General features: G+C 45.2%; 1 protein-coding gene across 2 annotated transcripts in view; it reads right to left on the reverse strand.

Moving 5' to 3' along the window:
- Positions 1-6,991: 6,991 nt before the first annotated feature.
- LOC119307301 (DNA-binding protein HEXBP-like) overlaps positions 6,992-7,821 on the reverse strand; it is a 4,146-nt gene continuing 3,316 nt past the window's right edge. For both annotated transcript variants that reach the window (XR_005149237.1, XR_005149236.1), the window contains exon 3: positions 6,992-7,287. The gene's annotated coding sequence lies outside the window, so the exon portion shown is untranslated. The remainder of the gene's footprint in view (positions 7,288-7,821) is intronic.

A 7,821-nucleotide genomic window follows, 5' to 3' on the forward strand; every position in this document is an offset into this window, starting at 1 on the left:
CCATTTGTTTTCTATCGCTCGCCGATCATTGGGCAAGTCTGTCAAAGTCCATACTTTGTTTTCATACATGGATTATATCTCGGATTGCATGGCTTCAAGCCATTTGTTGGAATCTGGGCCCGCCATCGCTTCTTCATAGTTTGAAGATTCACCGTTGTCTAACAACATGATTTCTAGGACAGGGTTGCCATACCACTCTGGTGTGGAACGTGTCCTTGTGGACCTACGAAGTTCAGTAGCAACTTGATCCAAAGTACCTTGATCATCATCATTAACTTCCTCTCTAGTTGGTGCAGGCACCACAGGAACATTTTCCTGAGCTGCACTACTTTCCGGTTCAAGAGGTAGTACTTCATCGAGTTCTACTTTCCTCCCACTTACTCCTTTCGAGAGAAACTCTTTTTCCAGAAAGGATCCGTTCTTGGCAACAAAGATCTTGCCCTTGGATCTTAAGTAGAAGGTATACCCAATGGTTTCCTTAGGGTATCCTATGAAGACGCATTTTTCTGACTTGGTTTCGAGCTTTTCAGGTTGAAGTTTCTTGACATAGGCATCGCATCCCCAAACTTTTAGAAACGGCAGCTTAGGTTTCTTCCCAAACCATAATTCATACGGTGTCGTCTCAACGGATTTAGACAGAGCCCTATTTAAAGTGAATGTAGCTGTCTCTAGAGTGTATCCCCAAAATGATAGCGGTAAATCGGTAAGAGACATCATAGATCGCACCATATCCAATAGAGTGCGATTACGACGTTCGGACACACCGTTACGCTGAGGTGTTCCAGGCGGCGTGAGTTGTGAAACGATTCCACATTTTCTTAAGTGTGTACCAAACTCGTGACTTAAATATTCTCCTCCACGATCTGATCGTAAGAATTTTATCTTTCGGTCACGTTGATTCTCTACCTCATTTTGAAATTCCTTGAACTTTTCAAAGGTCTCTGACTTGTGTTTCATCAAGTAGACATACCCATATCTACTCAAGTCATCAGTGAGAGTGAGAACATAACGATATCCTCCGTGAGCCTCAACGCTCATTGGACCGCACACATCGGTATGTATGATTTCTAATAAGTTGATTGCTCGCTCCATTGTTCCGGAGAACGGAGTCTTGGTCATTTTGCCCATGAGGCATGGTTCGCATGTGTCAAATGATTCATAATCGAGAGACTCTAAAAGTCCATCAGCATGGAGGTTCTTCATGCGCTTGACACCAATGTGACCAAGGCGGCAGTGCCACAAGTATGTGGGACTATCGTTATCAACTTTACATCTTTTGGTATTCACACTATGAATATGTGTAACATTACGTTCGAGATTCATTAAGAATAAACCATTGACCATCGGGGCATGACCATAAAACATATTTCTCATATAAATAGAACAGCCATTATTCTCGGATTTAAATGAGTAGCCATCTCGTATTAAACGAGATCCAGATACAATGTTCATGCTCAAACTTGGCACTAAATAACAATTATTGAGGTTTAAAACTAATCCTGTAGGTAAATGTAGAGGTAGCGTGCCGACGGCGATCACATCGACCTTGGAACCATTCCCAACGTGCATCGTCACCTCGTCCTTCGCCAGTCTCCGCTTATTCCGCAGCTCCTGCCGTGAGTTATAAATATGAGCAACGGCACCAGTATCAAATACCCAGGAGTTACTACGAGTACTGGTAAGGTACACATCAATTACATGTATATCAAATATACCTTTAGTGTTGCCGGCCTTCTTGTCTGCTAAGTATTTGGGGCAGTTCCGCTTCCAGTGACCCTTCCCTTTGCAATAAAAGCACTCAGTCTCAGGCTTGGGTCCATTCTTTGACTTCTTCCCGGCAACTGGCTTACCGGGTGCGGCAACATCCTTGCCGTCCTTCTTGAAGTTCTTCTTACCCTTACCCTTCTTGAACTTGGTGGTTTTATTGACCATCAACACTTGATGTTCTTTCTTGATTTCTACCTCTGCCGACTTCAGCATTGAAAATACTTCAGGAATAGTTTTCACCATCCCCTGCATATTGTAGTTCATCACAAAGCTCTTGTAGCTTGGTGGGAGCGACTAAAGGATTCTATCAATGACCGCCTCGTCCGGGAGGTTAATGTCCAGCTGGGACAGGCGGTTGTGCAACCCAGACATTTTGAGTATGTGCTCACTGACAGAACTATTTTCCTCCATCTTACAACTATAGAACTTGTCAGAGACTTCATATCTCTCGACCCGGGCATGAGCTTGAAAAACCATTTTCAACTCCTCGAACATCTCATATGCTCCGTGTTGCTCAAAATGCTTTTGGAGCCCCGGTTCTAAGCTATAAAGCATGCCGCACTGAACGAGGGAGTAATCATCAGCATGTGACTGCCAAGCGTTCATAACGTCTTGGTTCTCTGGGATGGGTGCTTCACCTAGCGGTCCTTCTAGGACATATGCTTTCTTGGCAGCTATGAGGATGATCCTCAGGTTCCGGACCCAGTCCGTATAGTTGCTGCCATCATCTTTCAGCTTGGTTTTCTCTAGGAACACATTGAAGTTCATGTTGACATGAGCGTTGGCCATTTGATCTACAAGACATATTTTGCAAAGATTTTAGACTAAGTTCATGATAATTAAGTTCATCTAATCAAATTATTTAATGAACTCCCACACAGATTAGACATCCCTTTAGTCATCTAAGTGTTACACGGTCCGAGTCGACTAGGCCGTGTCCGATCATCATGTGAGACGGACTAGTCATCATCGGTGAACATCTCCATGTTGATCGTATCTTTCATACGACTCATGTTCGACCTTTCGGTCTCTGTGTTCTGAGGCCATGTCTGTACATGCTAGGCTCGTCAAGTTAACCTAAGTGTTTTGCATGTGTAAAACTGTCTTACACCCGTTGTATGTGAACGTAGGAATCTATCACACCCGATCATCACGTGGTGCTTCGAAACGACGAACTTTAGCAACGACGCACAGTTAGGGAGAACACTTTCTTGAAATTATTATAAGGGATCATCTTATTTACTACCGTCGTTCTAAGTAAACAAGATGCATAAACATAATAAACATCACATGCAATTATATAGTAGTGACATGATATGGCCAATATCATATAGCTCCTTTGATCTTCATCTTCGGGGCTCCATGATCATCTTCGTCACCGGCATGACACCGTGATCTCCATCATCATGATCTCCATCATCGTGTCTCCATGAAGTTGCTCACCAACTATTACTTTTACTACTATGGCTAACGGTTTAGCAATAAAGTAAAGTAATTACATGGCGTTAAATCATTGACACGCAGGTCATACAATAATTAAGACAACTCCTATGGCTCTTGCCGGTTATCATACTCATCAACATGCAAGTCGTGATTCCTATTACAAGAACATGATCTCATACATCACAATATATCATTCATCATTCATCACAACTTTTGGCCATATCACATCACAAGGCAATTGCTGCAAAAACAAGTTAGACGTCCTCTAATTGTTGTTGCATCTTTTACGTGGCTGCAATAGGGTTCTAGCAAGAACAAGCCACAACGTGATTTGTCAACTTCTATTTATCCTTTATAAGGACCCTTTTCATCGAATCTGCTCCAACTAAAGTGGGAGAGACAGACACCCGCTAGCCACCTTATGCAACTAGTGCATGTCAGTCGGTGGAACCTGTCTCACATAAGCGTACGTGTAAGGTCGGTCCGGGCCGCTTCATCCCACAATACCGCTGAAGCAAAATAAGACTAGTAGCGGCAAGAAAGTTGACAACATCTATGCCCACAACAGATTTGTGTTCTACTCGTGCAATAGAAAACTATGCATAGACCTAGCTCATGATGTCACTGTTGGGGAACGTTGCATAAAATAAAAAATTTCCTACGTTCACCAAGATCAATCTATGAGTTCATCTAGCAACGAGAGAGGGGAGTGCATCTACATACCCTTGTAGATCGCGAGCGGAAGCGTTCAAGAGAACGGGGTTGAGGGAGTCGTACTCGTCGTGATCCAAATCACCGGAGATCCTAGCGCCGAACGGATGGCACCTCCGCGTTCAATGCACGTACGGTCAGCGTGACGTCTCCTCCTTCTTGATCCAGCAAGGGGGAAGGAGAGGTTGATGAAGATCCAGCAGCACGACGGCGTGGTGGTGGATGCAGCAGGGTTCCGGCAGAGCTTCGCCGAGCTTCTGCGAGAGGGAGAGGTGTAGCAGGGGAAAGGGAGGCGCCAAGACTTCAGGGTGCGGCTGCCTCCCCTCCCCCCCTTTATATAGGCCCCCTGGGGGGAGGGGGGCGCCGGCCCTGGAGATGGGATCTCCCAAGGGGGGCGGCGGCCAGGGGGTGGAGTGCCCCCCAAGGCAAGTGGAGGCGCCCCCCCATCCTAGGGTTTCCAACCCTAGGCACAGGGGGGGCAAGGGGGGGCGCACCAGCCCACTAGAGGCTGGTCCCCTCCCCACTTCAGCCCATGGGGCCCTCCGGGATAGGTGGCCCCACCCGATGGACCCCCGGGACCCTTCCGGTGGTCCCGGTACAATACCGGTGACCCCCGAAACTCTCCTGATGGCCGAAATTGCACTTCCTATATATAATTCTTTACCTCCGGACCATTCCAGAACTCCTCGTGATGTCCGGGATCTCATCCGGGACTCCGAACAACTTTCGGTTTGCTGCATACTCATATCTCTACAACCCTAGCGTCACCGAACCTTAAGTGTGTAGACCCTACGGGTTCGGGAGACACGTAGACATGACCGAGACGGCTCTCCGGTCAATAACCAACAGCGGGATCTGGATACCCATGTTGGCTCCCACATGCTCCTCGATGATCTCATCAGATGAACCACGATGTCGAGGATTCAAGCAACCCCGTATACAATTCCCTTTGTCAATCGGTATTTTACTTGCTCGAGATTCGATCGTCGGTATCCCAATACCTCGTTCAATCTCGTTACCGGCAAGTCACTTTACTCGTACCGTAATGCATGATCCCGTGACCAGACACTTGTTCACCTTGAGCTCATTATGATGATGCATTACCGAGTGGGCCCAGAGATACCTCTCCGTCATACAGAGTGACAAATCCCAGTCTCGATCCGTGTCAACCCAACAGACACTTTCGGAGATACCTGTAGTGCACCTTTATAGTCACCCAGTTACGTTGTGACGTTTGGTACACCCAAAGCACTCCTACGGTATCCGGGAGTTACACGATCTCATGGTCTAAGGAAAAGATACTTGACATTGGAAAAGCTCTAGCAAAACGAACTACACGATCTTGTGCTATGCTTAGGATTGGATCTTGTCCATCACATCATTCTCCTAATGATGTGATCCCGTTATCAATGGCATCCAATGTCCATAGTCAGGAAACCGTGACTATCTGTTAATCAACGAGCTAGTCAACTAGAGGCTCACTAGGGACATATTGTGGTCTATGTATTCACACGTGTATTACGATTTCCGGATAATACAATTATAACATGAATAAAAGACAATTATCATGAACAAGGAAATATAATAATAATCCTTTTATTATTGCCTCTAGGGCATATTTCCAACACATTGATACCATAATGGACGGCAAGCTACAAGCATGATTTCTTCGTGATGCTCCACTTGAACTTGCACAACACAACCTTGATTTGATGTCATCCTCCATGGGTTGTATGTGATCTTCCTCTTGACGCAAGCCCATGGAAGATAACCATGGGATCGCTTGATCCCTCTCGGTACATCTTCTACGCTTTGTGTGTTGATCAACTTGAAACACTCTCTATACTTAGTCTTGATCAACCTTGAATCTTTCCAACTCTATTCATTTGGATGATGTAAGACCAATCTTTGGATAATTCCTTAATAACACCTTGGTCATCACAAACTCTCCTTGAAACCAACAAATGGACTCCAAGAAAAGCCTATGGACAAACCCTCCAAATATAACTCAAGGCAACCATTACTCCATAGAGATGGTCATCAATTACCAAAACCAAACATGGGGGCACCGCATGTTCTTTCACTCCTCCACCACCACATCGTCCTCCTCCACCACCACCACCTCCTCCTCCTCCTCCAACTCGTCCTCCGGATGCGCTGCATCCGGAGGGAGCCCCACGGCAATTCGGGCTTGCGCGTTGCCCGGATCTGCTCAAGGAGCTTGAGTCGGCGCTCCGGCATTAGAAATGGCTCGCTCCTCACCCAGAGGCGTGGGAGGTACTAGGTGGACAGGGGGTGGGGTAGAAAGTGGTAGCAGCGGTGGACAAGCGGAGAAAAATATGGATGGTGGGGTTCTAGCGCCGCCGGTCGACTTAAATAGCGGCACCATGAGGCCCGCCAGAGCAGTGACATCGTCCAACGAAAGAGACGAGCTTCGGACCGTCGGGTTTCCAGGCGTTTCCCATGGAACTCCGTCGTCAGTCCGATGTGGTGGGCACGCTCGGGCGCCCCCATATCTGCCTCATATTTGGGCTAGATATGAGGGGTGTCGGAGCTAGTGTAAGAGGTTTGGATTCGACCTCTCGGTGATAAAGTATATTTGATTCATCTCGAATGTATCTATAATTTTTTATTGTTTCATGCTATTATAATATCAATTTTGAATACTTTTCATAGCAATTTTTTGTAGGCCAACCTATTAATTCAATGCTCAGAGCGAGTTGTTGTTTCCTACATGTTTTTGACTTTTCAGAGAATCCATATCTACGAAGATCAAAATATACCAAAGATTTAATATGATTTTTCCAAGTTATGAAGATTCCAGAAAATGTCAGGAGAGGCCAGGGTGCCACACCAGGCCCCCACGCGGCCAAGCCAGGCGACCAGGGGGCCGCCCACGTGGAGAGGTCGTGTGGGGTCAATGGGCCTCTCAGTCCAAACATTTGCTGGCGTTTTGAGGGTCTGCATTGCAGATACCCTTAGCGGGCTCTCTAAAAATTGAACATTAAAAAAAAGGAGAGGTCAAAGATATCTATACATGAATTTGGTTTTTGTTGTTGTGGAGCTCAACTCTTCAAGATTCATCATGAAACTTTAAAAACATGTAGAATACATCCTTCTGTACTTCTGTATACTTTCAGATATTTTGTAAACTTTAAAAAATATGATCTGCAATTTTTTTTTAAAAAAAACACAGAAAGGGGCTCCAAAACACCCCACTCTCAAAGATGAGCCTTCAAGAGCGCACAGTTTCAGCCCTTATACAGACAAGCCATCAAACCTAGTGAGCAAAATACGAACGCCGGATAATTCGAATTACACACGGCGAGTTTCCACTTTCCATCCTCTGTGCTGTCTACTGATGCCCTGTTACACACACGTAAATAATAATCATAAGTAGAACTCCCAAATATTCAAGCAAATGAAGCTAGCTCCTTCTTTCTGAAGATAATAGAAGTGACACTGATAACTATATCGTTCATATTCAATGATAAGTTGAAAGTAAGCCTTAGCAAGCAAATCAGTGAATCGCCCAGGCGATGGACTAGTGCTCAAATGTTGGTTCTATACCTAATTTTACGCTACTGTACAAGGTACTCTGCTAAGTGCTAATCTGGCGCTTTATAAGCAAAAGCTGCTAAATGCTAACTAACAGACTGTACCCTACATTACCATTTTTCAGTTCAAAGTTCAAACTTGTTTGACTATACAAGCAACAAAACTTGGGGCATACTCATGTACAAATTCAATGTAGGGTTTCCATGTTTTCATGCTAGAATGGAGTTCTATGATTATATCATTATGTAGTCACTGAAAATCAATGATCCTAAAGTGCGGTTCTACAAATTAACCACAGCATAACTATAACTTAGGGATCAACATTATACATGTTCCAGCAAT

This window comes from Triticum dicoccoides, chromosome 5B, assembly GCF_002162155.2.
Source record: "Triticum dicoccoides isolate Atlit2015 ecotype Zavitan chromosome 5B, WEW_v2.0, whole genome shotgun sequence".
Lineage (NCBI taxonomy): Eukaryota > Viridiplantae > Streptophyta > Magnoliopsida > Poales > Poaceae > Triticum > Triticum dicoccoides.